Here is a 17,599-nt window from a genome sequence, read left to right as displayed (position 1 = left end):
GCAAATGTTTTGTATTTACTAAAACTTACCTAGATGGTGTCTAGTGCATAGGGGTTGTTGGAAGGGAATCGCTCAGCTGATTTTTGTCAATGAACTTTGCAACCTATTTGTATAACATAATTATATGTTTTAGTATAGCGTAATATATTTGATTGCACTGTCATCTTTGAGTAAAAGTGAACTTACTCGATTTCTATTTCATGTAACTTATAAAAATTTCACAACATCAAAAATGATCAGAGACATGAATGAGACCTAATGGATGCAATGCAATTGATGTTTCAGCTCATGAAAATCACCAAGGAGATGAGAAGGAAAACCGATACATCTCCTCTCAAATTTCAGCCAGAAACATCAGGTAATTGAGTGAACCTGTCAAACCAATGCACACCTTCAGCTGTGGGCCCAGAATGCTGCAAAATGTTTTCCAAGCAGGTGATGGATTTAAATCTTTGACTTACAAAAAACAGCCCTGTCTCCAAAATAGTTGAGAGGAGCTGGGGAAGCTTTGGTTGTTGCCAGACCCTGGTGGGGGGGACCTTTGGCAGTGTGGTCCGTCTGCTTTTAGTGCCCCTTCGAGACACTGGCTGTCCCAGGTGTCAGGTAAGGCTTGCCCAGAGTTAATATGCAGAAATGGCTCAACATGATTTTAAAATTGCAATAATGAGGGACAGGACATGCTCCATGTTTTCTTGTTTGCCTTTGCCATCAAGAGTGCCAAGGCGCTCAGGGAGATGTTCCCTACCAACCCGCGAGCTGGGACCCACAGCCTGTGAGTGCAGCCCTCCAGGGGACAGGGGGACATTTGTCCCCTGTGGCTGGATCCGGCCCTCCCGAGCCATGCTGGGCATCCCAGCCCGCTGCTACCTGTGGCTCCACTGTGGCCAGGAGGAGCAGCGTGCACGGCACCCTCGTGAGCAAACAGCAAAACATCTGAACTCTTGCCTATGAAATTCAATTCCGGATTTCCTAAAGCAATCTCCCCATTCCACCAGCCTCATCAGGGAAGAGTGTAATTTCATTTAATCCATTTCTTGAGTTCAGAGTCGACTGTGTTGCCATAATGCTAATATCACTGTTCTGCTATCCCTAGAGACTTGAGTGACGAGTTTAGGCCCAAAATCAAATTTGTCTCGAAGCTTCACGAGGATCTATCAGCGAAATTACCTGTGGTCTCTACCCAGAAGCTTTGTCATGCAGTTCAGCTCTGAAAGGACGCATTAGACCAGCCAGGTGAGGTTATATCATTTTTTGTGTTTGGAGCAATGAAATACTGAAACAATATATATGCAAAGCAATCAAAACATTTAGAGCGAGGGCTGTGTTCATCTTTAGAATATGAAAACAGCTTTTTGGTATTCTCAGCTCTCTGAACTTGTATTTGCCTTTGTATGACTGCAAATAAGGTTTTCACTTGCAAGGATGTTTGCAAGAAGTTGTTGGCATAAACCTCGGTATAAACTATAAACTGCACAAACTGTATTTTCTCCTGGATGTTCATGGATGGAAGGCTGTGAATGACTCCTAGAAGGATGCATTCATTTGAGCCCTTGTTCTGCTGAAGGGTTCTCAGCTACCTGACCTTGATGAGGAGCCCCACAGCAGAAATTCACTGTCTGGTGGCACAATGCTCCTTTTGTCAGCGAACAGTGAATTTTCTTGTAAATGAAGTTAGAGAATGATGAGAGCTAGAGTAAGGAAGGATGAGTTCAAGGGGTGTTTAGGCCAAACAAAAGGTGGGATTTCAGAACAGCTATTTTGAGGTTCTCAAGTCCCATTTCTGTTATTATCTTCGAGATGACGTTTTTCTTTCAAACATCACCCTTAAAATTTGAAGAAAATCCGGAAGGAGCTTGATCCAGGAGCTGAACTTACCCTTTTCTTTCAGGTCAACGAATTCCTCCTGCCCCGGGAGGGCCATTTTCGTGACCTTAAACCTCCTCAAAAGCCACCCAGCCGAAGCTGCGGCTCGGCGGCCGCCAGAGGGAGCCGAGAGGTGCCGGAGCCGGGGCCGGGCGGTACCGGGCGGGCTGGAGGCGGCCGAGCCCCGGAGCCCCGGAGCCCTCCTTACCGATGCTGCTCGGCCTCCGCTTCTCCCCGGGGGCTGCTCCCTCGGTGTGACCCAGCCACAGCTCCGCGGAAAGCGGGCAGGGGGCTGCCGGCGGCCCGGAGGTGCGTGATCCGCCGGGAGAAATTGGGAATTTCCCCTCCGGGCACGGCGAGCTGGGAAGCGTCTTAATAGACATCATTACATTAGAATAATTGCTGCGGAATCAGCAAAGCGCGGGCATAATCTTTAATGCCTGGGAAATCTCGCACAGTTTCAAAATAATTAAAAGCGGGATTAATCTAGATGCCAGACAACGCCTGCCTAATTACTAATGAATGGGGCTATCTGAATGGTTGCAGCACCCTCAGCAGCATCAGCGAAACGGTGCAGAAAGCGGTTACGTGGCTGGGAGAGGAACCGCAGCTGGGAGGGACCCCAGCACCTCTGAGCAGCAGGACCCCTGTGGAAAGTTCCCCCTGCTTGGAGCAGAGCCGGTGTGTCTCTCTGGTAATGATTTTGCAGACCTGGCGTTGATATGTCACCTTTTGACTCCTTTTAAAATGAAACCAGCAACACTGGGACAAGTCTGGAGCCCTGTGGAGCCCAAAGCTCCTCAATAGCTGTCCTCCTGCACAAACACAAATCAATGTGACTTTTGCTGGTGCAGGGTTGTGCCAATGCTGGTCGCAGCAGCAGGCATTGCTACAGCCTTTCTGCTGCAGCAGGAGGCAACAACCCTTGCAACTGCTGTCACACAGGACCATGCACTGTCCCTGCAGCACACATCACCGGGTCACATCCCAGGCAGCAGCAGGGTAAAGCCTGGCTGCAGGGTGCTGCTTCCAGGAGCACTGCAGCTGTCAATACACAAAACCAAAATCCTCTCTGCAGGGAAGGCATTGCAATGCATGTCCTGGCTGAGCCCTGGCCATTCTGGCAACCTGCTGGCACAGCTGGATAATGCCAGACTCGTGTTGAGGTTGGGAGGCCTGTGGCACTGGTGGATGGAAGCCACCTTGTGCCAGTTGTCCCCACGTGCCTCTAGCTGTGGCCAGTACACACCAAGGCTGTGTCCCCTGGAGCTGTTTGCAGAGATCATTCACAGATTTACAGTCATTGCTGGCATTTTTGTGTTTTCCTGAGACCTGTCACACTTGTAATAATTTCTGCTGCTTTTGGTTGAAGGCCGATGTCAGGAACTCCCCTTTTCCCTGTTCCCAGCGCTGTGGATGTAGTCACTCTGGGAGGATAAGTTGTGCTGCGACTGCTTCTGGGCAGTGCATTTGCTGCTGGCATTGCCCCATTTGTTGTCATCCGTAGAGGTGTTTTATGGGTATGTGTTTATTTTGATTCAGTAGAAAAATAAGTCTTCCATATTTGTGTTTTAAACAAATCCTCCCCACCAGATCAAGGTGGGCTAATTCCTTGTGTGGGAAGGTGAATGCAGTGAGCAGCTCCTCCAACATGGCTCTGTCTCCCCACCATCTAACCCACCATCTCCCTCTCTCCAGTGGCAGCTCCTTTTGTTTCTGAATATGTACAGATGAAAGAGAGAACCGACAAAACAAATCTCTCTGATCTCTCTTTACAAGCATCTATTCTCCCCTGGAGAGATCAATGGGAGGAGTTGGAAAAGGGTGTTTTATTTCAAAATTGTTCACACGGGGGATTCACAAGCAACGGTGACCTCCCTGTGGTGGAAACCACCTGGTGCACCGCACAGAGAGCTGCACAGGAGGAGGGAGGGAGAGGGAGTGCAGCTGGATTTGGGCTCTATGGTGGCCAGGGCTGCAGCCAGAGCACCTGTCTGCCCAGCACAGGCATCAGTGCCAGGGCACCACTTGCTTGGCAAAATCCCTCATCCTCCCTGGAGATGGGGAGCAGGATGGGCTCATGGCATACATGCAGCTATGGTCTGGTCAGAAAGAAGCAGCGATGCTGTAAATCACTTGTCATGCCTCAAGCAGGGGGTTGTGCAGCTCCTTTCTGCTGCTCTGCAGCTCAGGCTGATGGCGCTGGCCCCAGGATCTTTTCTTGCTGGGGAGCTGAAAGGGGTGGAGGGAAGAGGGGTCTGGAGTGGGTCTGAACGTAGTTCATCCTCTCCAGGAAGTGGAGAGAGGATGTGGGGAGGCTGCAAAAGCTGGTATTTCACCTGTAATTAAAAATTGTAGAGCTGAATGTGATGCTGTGCAGAATTAATGGGGCTGCATTGTTTATTTACATATATACAAAAAAAATGGGTGCTTATTGGGAGTAACGAATTGTGAATAAAAACAGCCACACACTGATTTTTTAAAATACGGAAAAAAATTATGCTGTAAAAATGTAAGAGAATAACAGGAAGGATATCACAGAGCCTCAGGCCCTGTACGTCCCACTCTGAATTTCCATGTGGAGGACCCACAGGTGGAGGTGACCCAGGCGGTGCCGCGTGCTGCCAGGCGTCCCCGCGTGCAGGTACGGTGTTTGTTCTGCCCTTGGTGGGTGTCTAAACTGGGACACCGCACCTGGGTGCTCATTGCTGAGACAAACAGTGGAGAGCTGGGGCACAGCCGTGGCTCAGCCCGTGCTGAGATCCTGCCCTGGGAGGCCACACCACACTGGGCTCTGCCAAAATAATAAGCCAGCTGCCAGGCCCTATTCGGCACGCACCTCGCCTCCCATTGCCAGACCAGGCAGGAGAAGCGCGCTTTGCCAAAGCAGTTTCCCAAACGGTCACAGATTTTGCAGCAGCAAGAGCAGGGCTGCTCCCTCCCACCCCGTGCCCTAGAGCTCGGTCATGGAGAGAGCACGAATTAAAATTAACGCTGGCTGGCTTCCTCGGTGCCCTTCAGAGTGCAGCGGCTGTGCTGGAGGCACGCGCTTGCAGGGCTGGCTCCATGCAGAGCCTGCATCTCGCCGGGCCCGCGGCCGCTGCTGACTCACGCACCGTGGTGCACGCTTCCCTGCACCGCCCGGTCACGCCATTGCAATGCACTTTTTTTTTTTTTCTTTCCTTTTTTTTTTTTGTGGATGACAGAATGCTGCATCGGCTGCTGTGCGTGCAAAGTGCTGCCTGCAGAATTTTAACTCCCTCCCAAGGCCTTTCAGGATGTCACTGCCCATCTGGAGGGAGTCGTGCTGGCTCTTTATCAAGCATCACATTGATTTTAAAATTACTTTGATGGCTCTTTAAGGCAGTGCACTTTTTGTGGCCCTCTGCATTTGTCAAAGATGATCTCTCTTTTCCCCATTGCAGGGCAGAGGGGTGGCATTATCTGCTTTTGCTGCATTGATTTTCTGTAAACAGGGGGTCATATTTTGGATGGGGAGAGGAAAATCTGAAATGAAGCAGCTGACTCTCACATTTCCCCCAGAAACATTCAGCTGTGGAGCAGAATGTCACTTGCTAAACACACTTTTAGGGCAGTGTGTTCCTTCCCAAGCCATCTGAGAGGTGGAGGAGATGTTGCTACAGTCCTGGTACTGTGCAACACACAAGCTGTAAAACAGGGGGATCAGGGCCCCAAATCACTGCCTTCTCATTCTTTGCTAAACCTGGCAAACTGTGCCCTGCGTCCTAACCCCCGGACGAGCCTGTTTGACCTGGCTGCTTCTCTGCCACTTCTGTACAAAGCTGAAATGCAAACCCAAAACTGCAGAGGCAACATTTGAAATTAAGATCTAAAGGTGACTCATTCTGTCACCTTCTGCAGACTGCAGAACAGCCTTTCCTTAAGGATAAATAAAATCTCTGTATCTGTACACTCAGCTGTTAATACTGTAAATGAAGTACAATGTTTTTCAGATTATTGAATCATTACTGTCAGTAGAACAAGCAGCTCAAGCAGGCTGCCAAGCAGGAAGATGAAAGAAATCATTAATTTCACGTTACTGGTTCATGCACAGATTCCTAAGTGGGGGTGATTAACTACTGGATCAAGCCACCGAGGAGAGCGGGGGCTTCTCACTTTCTTATTGTCTCCAGATGAAGCTTGGCTGCCTTTCTGCAAAAGCTGCTTCTGCCAGACAGAGTTGTTGGACTCAGTGTTAGTCAACTGGATGAACCATAGCAGGAGCCCACGACGTGCAAGAGGCCAGTGGAGACAACCTAATCGTCTCATCCACCCAGAAGGTTTGTCACAGGCTCTTAAAAAAGGTCTGGATATTTATGCACATTCTGAATACGCATAGGTCAGTGCATTCAGTTCCCTTTAAAGAAATACCTTTCAGCTGGCACCAGCTGAATGATGGTGATTCCATTCCCTGAAAACGTGGGTGCAGAACCTCTCCTTGGCGTCTGAAAGGCGGGAGGGGGGCAGCAAGGTGAATCTCCTTTTCTTTAGGGTCAGCTGTTAAAATGAGCTTTCACCCTGCAGCAGTGGGTGGAGGACATGCTGGCACTGCTATTTGCATCCCCAGCACTGCCGATTCCTGCAGGCAGCTGAGAAGGAGCAGTGTTAGCACCTTTCCCATCTCTCTGGAGGGCTTTGTGGGCTGTGTGATGCCGTGGGGAGCCAGTTCACACGATGTCGTGCCATGTCACGCTCTGGGACTCACTTCAGTGTTGTCAGGGAGGGCTCAGTGGGGTGATCAGCCCCTTTGAGGCTGCCTCTCAAAGGGTCCAGGCACCCACCAGTTACCCCAGTACGTTGCTTGTGGCTAATGGGGTGGATTCTCCTTGCACTGGGCCTTTTCCATTCAAGCTGGCTTTCTAATGAGATGAGATATTTCTGCATCCATCACCCTGTGTTATTGTCTCTCCCTGGGAGTCAGCCCTGGGGCAATGGCTCTCACTGTCCTGGGGAGAAAAGCAAGGGTTTTCTCCCTGAACTATCCCTGTAGATGCTTGGCCACCAGCAGTTCCTAGCCAGGATAGAGGATTGCAGTTGAATCTTCTCCGTCACAGCCCTACAGAAAAAGGAATACCCAATTCTTTAAAATTAGGTAGGCAGATACTCTGCACCTCCCGTGGATCCCATTGCCCCAGTAACAGTGTGTTTCACACTCCCTTTGGCATGGCCACCTTTATTTTAGAGAGAGCAAGCTGCTCCCAGAGGGCAGCTAGCCCTGGCTGCCTTTCATTACCATCTCTCACCCTGGGACGTTCATCTTCCTCGCAGACCTCACACAGGGGCTTGGCCATCCCCTGTGCTTGCATGCTGCTCCAGAGCTCAAAGCCTGGGAAATGTCTCTGATTAATTGATTAATTCTCAGGACTGCTAATTAAGCAGGATGTACCTCGGATTTGCTCAACAAAAGGATTTGGTTGCAAGCCTTTTTTTTTTTTTTTCCTTTTTCCTTTTCTGCGAGATTTTGATTTGCTCAGCAGGGGCCTCGCTCATCAGTTGGCAGTCAGCTATGAAACCCTCAAACATGTGGCAGCTGGAGACATGGATCACGCCGGTGGGGTGGCTCTTTCTCAGCTCGGATGCCCGCAGTGAGGTGCTGAGTGGTTCCCTCTGGGTGGGAGGAGGAAACTGGAAGCAGGACGGAGCAGTCCTCGCTGCAGAGGACTCGTGGCAGTCCTGCCTTTGAGAGGGGTGATGGACAAGGTGTTTTTTCCAGAACAAAATGCTTCTGGATGCATTTCTGGATCAAATCCCAGTGGGTTTGATATCATGACATTAAATATAGGTGTTGAGATTCTCCCCTCACATGCCAAGCAGCAGAGACATGCAGACATCTCAGCTCGCTCACTGCCCTCAGGGGATAAAATCTGCTCCCCTGCCCCATTTGGTCCCCAGGGAAGCAGGCTGAGCTGGTATATGCAGAGCACAGGACATGGGGTCCTCCAGCCAATTGCTGGCATGGAGTGCAGAGGGTGAGCTGTTCCTTGCACATTATTTACCTGAAGCTGTAGTGGATCTGCTCTTTCCAGTATAGTCATGCCTTTGACCTCATAATAATGCAAAGATTAAAAAAAATTAGGGGAGGACGGACAGACACATTTATTGAAGGGATATATTGTATGTGCTGTCCAAGATCTGCTTGGTATTCAGAACCGGAGGAAAGTAGGAACCTTAATGTTTACATTCGTACCAATTTAGGCTTTAATTTAGGCAATATAATGCAATCTATCTTTCTCTGGATTTTAATAGCTTTTCTATTATTTTGCTCCACGGATACTTGGAAATGGGAGCTCCTTTACTACGTGACTACTTAGAGCAATAGAAGAGCTATTTACTTAACACATTAGTTTGCAGGCACCCTTCTATGAGCCTGCTTGTGGAAGCTGCCTGCCGTCCATGGCTGTGTGTATGAATATGCATAATTAATAAATGTTATTTGCTGGACATATATCCCTGAGTGTCTCGGCTCTCCTTGACCGAGAAATGCTGTCTCTCTGAGATCTAATGGAAGGTTTAGACTTTTTAATTTATTTTCTTAGATTAGACTCAGAAAATAACCTTATTATTCTAATAGGTAGATTAGTCCCTGAGGAAGATATGAATAAATGAAAAAGTGGTAGGTGAAAAATAGGCCAGAGCTGCTATTACAGAAGAGTCTTTCTGACCTTTTAATTTTTGGTTCAAAACCATGGGAAATCAGACTCTGTGAGCATGCAAAATGCAGCCAGTCAGCCGTGCTGACCCAGTAGCTGTTTTGCAGTGCGAAATGGTAGAGTTTCTACCGGAGCAAACATTTTCTCTGAAAATATACGTTGTTTTAAATCTATTTCAGATTGCATCCAGTCCATCAGCTCAATGCGAGAGTCTCACCACGTTCCGGGCTGTACACGCTAGAGGGAGCCACGGAAAAACCAATGCCCGGGCTGCTGCGAGCGCTGCCCTGCTCCCCAGCCGTTCCCACGCTCTTCCCTTGGAAAATTGGGGGTCTTTCAGCAGTTTTTTACCCCAGTGTGGCTGTTTGGGGCTGCTGCAGGAGCACTTTTGTTGGAAGCAAAGCGTGCCATTTGACTATGCTGATGTTTGTCAAAGTTTTAGCTGGGAAAAAGCCTTTTGTTTCCTCAGCATCAAAGTGTTGTATTTTGAGCGTGCCCAAGCTCCCCGCTCCTTTTTGTGGTTAGCTGTGCTCCTGCTCCACACCAGCGTGCTGTATGCACACGGGAAATGCTTTGATACACCATACCACCCTCTGCAAGACAACCTGAAGGCACCCGGAACCCTATTGAAATGTTTGAGTCTGATGTGAAGATGCTGGGACTGATAGTTTCATCCTTCCAACCACCTCCCAGGCCCTGAGTTTCCTTGGCTGGATGGTGCTCGTATGTAAAGGCCATGGTATGATGGCAGAAATGCAGTCTCCTTTCCCTACTCACAGGGCAAATGCGAGGAAGTGGTGATAAAATCTCAACGCGCTGATGGAGCCTTGGGGAGGTTAAACCCTCAGTGCTCTGTGCCATGTCATATGGCTGCTCCTAGGGCCCTATTTCTGTAATGACTGCTTTCACCAATGGCTTTGTGGGAAAAGAGCGGGGCTACTACTAGAGCAAGGCTGAAATCTGTGCAGAGGTATGAGAATTTAGCCCATTCTGTTATTAATGGTCATTGCAGTGCCGCATATGTGAGGCCTGAATGATAACGTTAGCAGGCTGTTTGCTTAGCTGTGTTACAGTACAACAGCAGCTTTGTTGCAGCTTTGATGAGCTGTCTGTACTGCAGCTCTGTTAAGGGCTGCTTTTTTGTCTGTAAGGAAGCATCACTTCTGTTAAGGCAGAAATATTTCCCTCTGCACGACAGGAAAAGAAAAGCCAAGCAGTGGTCTTGTCAAGTGCTGTTCCACTGATAAAACAAAAAATAGGACAAAAGTTTTCTCCCGTCAAACACAATTATTTTCAGAAAAGAGTAGACATCTCCAATTTATTTATTTCCACTTACCTCCATGCTTTTTTTCTTTTATTTCTTTTTTGGGCCCCCAGCTGTGTTAATTTTCAGAGGGGCTCCAGGTCTGACAATGTGACTCCCCAAAAGACATGTCACTGTGGATAAGGAGCTCTAGCAACAGTCTGTAAGAGCAAAGCTGACACCCAGCATTTTGTTAGTTAAATAGTGGGGAAAGGTTTCCAGCTTTTCAGCTGCATGGAGACACAGCAGCTCATGCAGGGCTCACCTAGCTGGGTAAGCACGAGGCTACCTTTTGAGGCCAGAAGTCTGGAGCCCTGATGGTGTGAGCAGCGACCCTGCTGGAATGTGTGGCATTTTGCAATCCTCCCCACCTCTCCTGTTCTCCCACAGGCATTTGAACACCTTTTGTAAATCAGAAAAAGAAAATAATAATAGCTGACTAATACTTAAACAAAGCATCTTGGTATTTTGATATGGAGGGGACTACACAGGCTGGACTGACCAGCCTGGCTCAGGATCACATTTAGAGCAGCCTTTAGCTTCTGAGGAAGCCTGATATGTGCTTGTGCTTGTGCTTGGACAGGTGATGCTGGAGGAAGAAACAGAGACCCGTTTGGAAAAAGATTTCCCCTTGGCATCAGCTACATCGTGAGTACATCAGAGAGCCAGGGAGGTTTATTTAAGTCAGAGATGGAGACTTTATTCCAACAGAAATGGATATGCACACCAACCACAGTGCCTCCCGGTGCCCTGAGCTGCAGGGAGAGGTTTCCAGGGCAGACAGAGCCAGTTGTGTTCAGAGGCCATGCTGTGGTTTGGAGGGGCACACCAGGGCTGGTGTTTGTTAGAGATTCCCTGCACACTGGGCACCGTTGGGAAACAATTTTTCTCCTCCTTGGATGTAATTCAGGCTCTCCCAAGCCCCAACTCAGTGATGAGAGCCAGAGTTGTTTCCTGTGTTTTGTTCCCCACTACTACAGTGAATTTAGTTAGAAAAAAAGGCAGCAGGGCTGGCAGAAGCTGCTTTTTACAGGAAGACACAGCAACTAAAAGTAGAAACTCTGCTTTTTATGGCTCTCGTACCAACGTTTCCTGTTCAGCCTAGGAGTAGCAGCTGTTCTCCCAGTTTACAACACACAAACAGACCACATTGTTTTCTGATTTGCCTTTTTTATTACAGCAGATATTGGATGGGTAGCTATTGAAAAAAAAAAAAAAAAGGCAGGGAAAAACCAGCCCAGCTGGTTCACTTTCAGGAATCCGGGCACCGTCGGCACTCAGCACATGCTCTGGTAGGCAAACCCCCCGAGGTGCACCCGCGGCCAGCACCACTCTGTGGGTGCATGGGAAGGGGGCTGCGCATGGCCGGGCTGGTGGCAGAGCCAGCCTTTGGGACAGGGTGTGCCCACGGGTGGTCCCTGGGGAGCCCAGAGATGCCCCCTGATCCAGGCTGTGGACCAGCTAGGTGTGGCTTGATGGGAACACAGCAATCAAAAGGGACTTTTTTTTTTCAGTTGTCAGATATGATGGCATTAATGCGAGGGAGCAGACAGCTGAGTAGGCAGGGGCCATTTTAACAAAGTGGTAATGCCTCTGTCTTTTTTTTTTTTTTTTTTTTTAAGCCAAGATCACACCTGCAAATGGCTGAACTGATTTCTTCTCCTCTGTATCAGGTGCTTAGAGAGCAATTGCTTCTTCAGCTGATCCTCCTGCAGTAAACAGAGGATTTTTTAAGAGCTTTCTCGAGCTCATCTATCCTCTCATCTGCTCTCACAACATAGCAAAGCAAAGGGGCTTCTGCCACAGCTTGCCAGGTAGGCTGCTCTCCAGGGCTCTCCTCTGCCTTCTGGTGACTTGAGCGCTTGTGAATTCAAGGCAGGTTATTAGTCCTTGCTGGAGGCAGAGGCTGTGTCAACATGCTGGTTCATTCAGCACATAGCTCTGGTGATTACAGCTCAATCCAGCCTTGCAACACTGCTGCTGTTCCCATCCGAACCTCCCCTGGGACCAGGAGGTCACAGCAGGTGCTTCTCAGCTGGAAATTAGCGTCACTTGGGGAGCAGGGATTCAGTCACCACAACTGTCTTGTGTGCACCCAAACTGGCTGCAGACTGTGGCCATGGGGGGAGAGGAGTGAGTGCCAGCAGGCAGTGAGTCATCTCGCTCCCTTGGTATTTGCCAGGCCTGGGTGGGGTTCTTTAGAAATGCCAGTTCACTTCCAGAGGCTCGTAAATCACTGCGTTTATACGAGCTTCAGCTCTGCAGATCCATGTTTCACAGCCATGATGGGGTTCACAGTTAATTAAAGAAAGAAAGTTTTTTTTTTTTTTTTTAAAAAAAAAAAAGAAAGAAAGAAAAAAAAAAAAAAAGAGGGCATGTGAAAGCAAAACCCAAATGTCTGTAGTAATTATCCAAAGAGCAAAAACTTTCACTCGTCCTTCAGACGACAAGGAGCAGAGCAGAGCAGCCGCCCCCGGAAGCTCCTGCCCCTCCTGCCTCCCTCCCTTCAGAGCCTGGTTTCCTTCCCCTCGGCAGCGTGGCGACGTGACTCGGGACAGCATGTTCCTCACGTGCTGGCACTCTCACTCAGCTGCTTTCACAGCCCATGCCCTCCCTGCAGAGCAGCTCCTCCAGGGCTGGGTAGGAGAGGAGGGAAGGTTCAAGGCGGCCTGTATGAAAGCTGAAATCCGTGATGCTCGGAGTCCTGTCTGCTGCGTGTGCCTGGTGCTCCCAGACACCCATTGCCTCTCCTGTGAGCCCTCGTTCCCCTCCAGTGTTTCTGCCTTCACCGTTATGTTCCTTCTCTTGCAAGTCCAAAGAATAAAGCTGTCCTCCCCACGCACTCAGGCATTTCTTCTTTTCCTGAGCTCTGCAGTGCAGAGTTATTAATAAAAAATCACAACGTCATGTACAGCCCGCACCATCACATCTGTCAATGTCACCACAATGCAAGATTGTGTGTTTCTTCCACCTTTTAGTGTCTCTTTGCTGCAGCAGTTGTTTAAAAGGAGGAGGAAGCCCAGAAGTCTGGCCCCACCTGCCAGAAGCGATTTTCGGTTCAGGGTGTGGCACTTTGACATCATTTGTGGTTATTAAAAACTGTTAATTGCCAAAATGCAGCTGCTAAAAATAAAATATTTCTAATACTTTAACAATATGTATCTTAATGAGATGTCAAACTGATCCTGATGTGCAGAGCTTTTAGGTAAAACGTCATTTTCTGAGCTGCTCAGAAAACTGGCCTTGCCACTTGTATGACCAGGAATATTCAGCAGTGACCACTTAAAACAACACCTGTCTGAGTGGAATTAGGTTTTAAAGAGTTTTGCAATATTACTCTCGGTCAGTATTGTCACAGAGCGATACAGGAATTCAGTGCAGGACCCTCTCACAAGAAAGATGGATTTCATCACCTGTGAGTGCTGGGCAGGGTAATGGTGGATGTGGAGCCTCTCTGCCCTGGACAAAACCTTTCCTGAAGAACATTTTCCAGCAAGAAAATGCAACACAAGAGCATGTTAAAGACCAGGGGATAGGGAAGGAGACCAAGCAGGACTTTATGGTGATGTAAGGGTGAATCTTCTACACACTCTTTCTTTCCCTGTTTTCCTTAGGGCTTATCACGGTAGTGACGGGAGCTGCAATGAATTTCCTCCCAGATGCTTCCCATAGCAGTGTTTGACTCACACTGTTGTTAGTCTTGCAGCCTTTAACAGCAAGAACAAGAATTGGTTGTAGCTCTCCAGCACCTCAGAGGATTCCCTCTGCCATGAGAGTGGTGTCAGGGGAGAGGTTGCAGCATCGTCCCAAAGCACCAGGCGCCTCAGCAGGGGATGCAGAGGAGTCCTGGGTGTGCAAGTGGTGTAAAGGTGAGGCTGGCCCAGAGAATGACTGCAGTGTTAATTATCCCTCTCGGTCCTGGCACTGGAGGCCCAAATGCTTTTGAAATACACTCTCCTTATGTGCATATATCTCTTGTCACCGGGGCACAGCTCTACAGCCTTGTTTCTGCTCAGCACACAGATTTGCTCCTGCTGCAAAGCTGCGGGCAGTCGCGTGCACGCTGGCAGTGCTTCTGCAGGAGGCAGGCAGGGCTGTTGCCATGACTGGTCCCCAAGGGGATGTTAGGGACCGGCGGGAGCCAGCAGCAGCCTGCATTTCGGGGAGCCCAGCCGCCCGCACGGGTGATGTTGCGGGTGCCCTTCTGCGCAGCCGCTGCCGGTGGCAGCTGTGCTGCGGGCACAGGCTTGCGGCGCTCCCCAAATGGGACCCAAATGGATTTGCTGGGAGCGAGCCAATGTTGAAATTAGAGCGTGACTGTTGTGTCAATGGTGAGGGTAATGACAGCCCTGGACCAGCTAACTGTTCAGGCAAACAGCTGCTGGGGAAGGTTTGGTGGAGTCGGTGCTGCTGGCGGTAGAGAAGGGGCTGTGGTGCGACTGGAGGCTCCTTTCAGTCCTCGTTCACTGGTACATCAGGCTACCTGGGAAACTCATCGCTTAGAGGGGTTTAAAAGCTGCTGCTGTTTAGATGGACCCTGGGAAAGAAAGGGAAAATTGGTCTGGACAGGAGGCAGGATTTAAAGGGGCTGAAAGGTCTCTTCTGATTGAGAAAATCTCTGATTTCCTCGTGCTGGCCTCTGTGAGCGGTCATTTACTTCCCAGCTGGAGGGCTGCACAGCAAGTACAGCAGCATGAACTCGTGCTCCGTGCTGGACTCGCTCCTGGTCACAGTGTTTGCAGATGCTTTTTTCTCCTGTGGTGGGACAGGTACATCCCCCTGCAGCCACCGGTCCTGCCCTCCTGCACGTGTATGGTGGGCAGCCCTGTGCAGCGTGGGCTAGCAGAGATATTTCTTCCTCCATCTTACAACCACCTTGCTCCACGTGGTATTTTCTACTGTTTTATTTAGTTGTAAAGAGCAAAAGGACTCTTACTGTCCCGAGCCTGATGGGATGAGTGTGCTGTGGTGCAGAGTGAGTTTAATAGGAAAGATAACAAATCTACCTGCTCCCTCACAAAAACATATTGATGTCCCTTCCCTCCAGATTTATGCCAAAGACACGAACCTCTCCTGCTCTGTAATTGCTGCCCAGGAGGTTTTGGGACACAAATGAGAAGCTGTAGACTGGGTGGGTGCTGTCTGGTCCTCTCTGCTCCCCTCCCCTTCCCTGGGGCAGCCAGAAGCACGGAGCCCCATTATATTCCTTTCTCTCCTCCCTGCAGCAGGATTTAAGGTGCACCCAGATGGTCCCCTGCTTGTCCCCAGGATACACAGCCCAGTTGCATATCCAGTCTCCAGTACAGGCTCTCCACAACCACCAGCAAAGCAACCTGCTGGAGTGCTGCAGTTTTGTGCAAATCCCAGACCAAGTCACCCAAGAACGGGCACTGCCAGGCTGCCTCAAACGGATGCTCGGAGCAGCTCACACATTTCTAAGGCATGCAAGAAGCTGGGACGTAAAGCAACTACACAGCCACCCACAGAGAGAAGCCTGCCTCTCAGCCTGCTCCGCTCCAAATACGGGCTCCAGCGTGAGTCAAAACGAGGGACACCAGAAAATAATAGACTTCACATGAAGAAGAACAATAATTTGCAGCTGTAAATCACCTTTCATCTACAGATCACAGAGGCGTCTCAAGCACTCATTAAAGCCGCCTTGCAGCATCCCTGCCCCATAACTAGCGCGGGGCGATGGTTATTCCATCCACTGGCATGCAGCCACATGTCCTTGCAGGCACCTGCAGGAGGGAACTGGCTTGCAAGGTTGGTCCTGTTCCACCTCTCACAGCCACACCGGAGGTGCCCGGCATGGGTGTCACCAACCTGTGCCAAGGTGCAGGCGTGTGTCCCCGGCATGCAGAGGGGGCTTAACGTCTGCTTGCACAGCAGGCAGATGAAGGTGAGCCAGGGTTTTGCACCAGGGAATGGACAACAGGGACAGAGCTCACTCAGGATCTAATCCACCACTGCCTTGGTTTTGTTTTTCTTTGTGGCAATCAATATTTAGCTGGAAGAAAATTTGAGAGAGAAAGGTGAGACCCTCCAGAAACAAGGAGCCGCAGCAGGGTTGCAATAAAGCGTGGCAGAAAAGTTTCAAACCTAAAGTTTTCATAAATTTATGTGTGTCCATGTATACATAGATATATAAAGTATATATATATATAAACATATACATATATACTTATTTATTTTTAAAAATGTTTATTTATTTATTTACAAAATATTTTCAAAAGTGCTAGAGTTCTTTAACCTTATTGGTTATCTACATAAAGGTGGAGAGACACCCGAAGTGCTTGTTAACCAGGGCGTGCATTGGAGTACAGAAGGTTCCCAAAAGCCTGTACGTGGGGCTGTTCACATTCTTTGGGCAGTGCGTGGAGGGCTGAACACAGTCCCAGCCACATTCCCCCACTTCCCTGAGTTGATATATCTTTCCCAGTGAAAATGAAATATGTTTTTCTGTGAAGAATGTAAGTTCTTGAGAGAGCGATAAGAAGTAGTATCATCAGGAAATCTCGCAGTCAGCTGCAGGTGTACCAGTCTTCCCTCCCCCTGGGCTTGGTATCTACAACAAACACCCTACAGCACTCGGGTGCCTGAAGGATGTAACATGAGACTCTGGGCTACAAAACTTGTATATTTTGAGTTTTCAGGGAGGAAAATCAAGCACAAATCACTGGGCTCCATGTGGGAAATGAAACAGAAGAGCCTGTGAAATATGGGAGGGGGGAATCAGACTGAGCAGTCTCTCTCTGCATTCAAAACGTCTATGAACACTGTTGAAACACCATGTGACTGTGCGATTGTTTTGCATTTCTGGAAATTGCTCTGCAAGGTGCTGGGCGATAGCGAAAGCCAGCCCCTGGCGTTGCATGGCTCCCAGCGCCGCTGCACTGTCACACCAGGAGCTTTGTTGTACAAAGAAAGCACAACTGGAGTCTGCTGCTTTGTCCCTGTTATAAGCAGGTAAATTAAAGGTTAGAGGGACTGTAATTTGCTTCAGGATATGGGGAGTATTGGGGCAGGACTGGGACCTGCGAGCCCTAGCTGGCAGTCCCTTGCTCCGACTTCTGCATGCCAGCTTCGTTTGCTTTGTTAAAAATAACCTTGTTTATAACCTCTGTTTCATGATTCAGCTTTTCTGCAATCAACAACCGATCACCATCAGAGCAGGGTAGCATCAGATTTCGGGAGGAAGATGCAGTGGGATGGTGCAGCTCAGGGATGCTCCTTGCAAAAGGGCAGTTCAATTAAGGAAATGAGGGATACCTTGTCAAAGGACTGCTCTTTTTGGGGAGGAGTTCCCCTCTCCGAGATCCCTGTGCCAAATCTAAAACTGCCTGGAGCTTCTGTTGTGCAAATCCCCACCCATCCTTCTGCCCAGCCAGAAACACCGGTGCCTCATCAATGTGCATGTGGCCCTGTGCAGGCCCAAAGGTACAGGCAAGCTTGGTTTTCCTGGTTTTCCTCACCTCCTTCTTGCCTGTAGGTCAGAACATCAGACATGCGTTGCTCTACAGACTGCAACCTGGAGCCCTACCAGCAGCACAGCTACTGGTTTTACATCTAAGGCAAGACTCATTGCCAAGAAAAATCTCCTAGAAAGTCCTGCGTGCCCGCTTTTATTCCTCACACTGCTGGGTGATGTGTCCCGTGAGCAGCTCAGCCCTCCCTGCTTTTAATGACCGTGCTGCCAGGGCTTGCTCCCCACTGTAGTCTCTTGCTGGCAAAAATCTGGCAGGGATTTGTTTTACTACTG

Source organism: Anas acuta, chromosome 13, assembly GCF_963932015.1.
Source record: "Anas acuta chromosome 13, bAnaAcu1.1, whole genome shotgun sequence".
Classification (NCBI taxonomy): Eukaryota; Metazoa; Chordata; class Aves; order Anseriformes; family Anatidae; genus Anas; species Anas acuta.
This window is presented reverse-complemented; position numbering follows the sequence as displayed.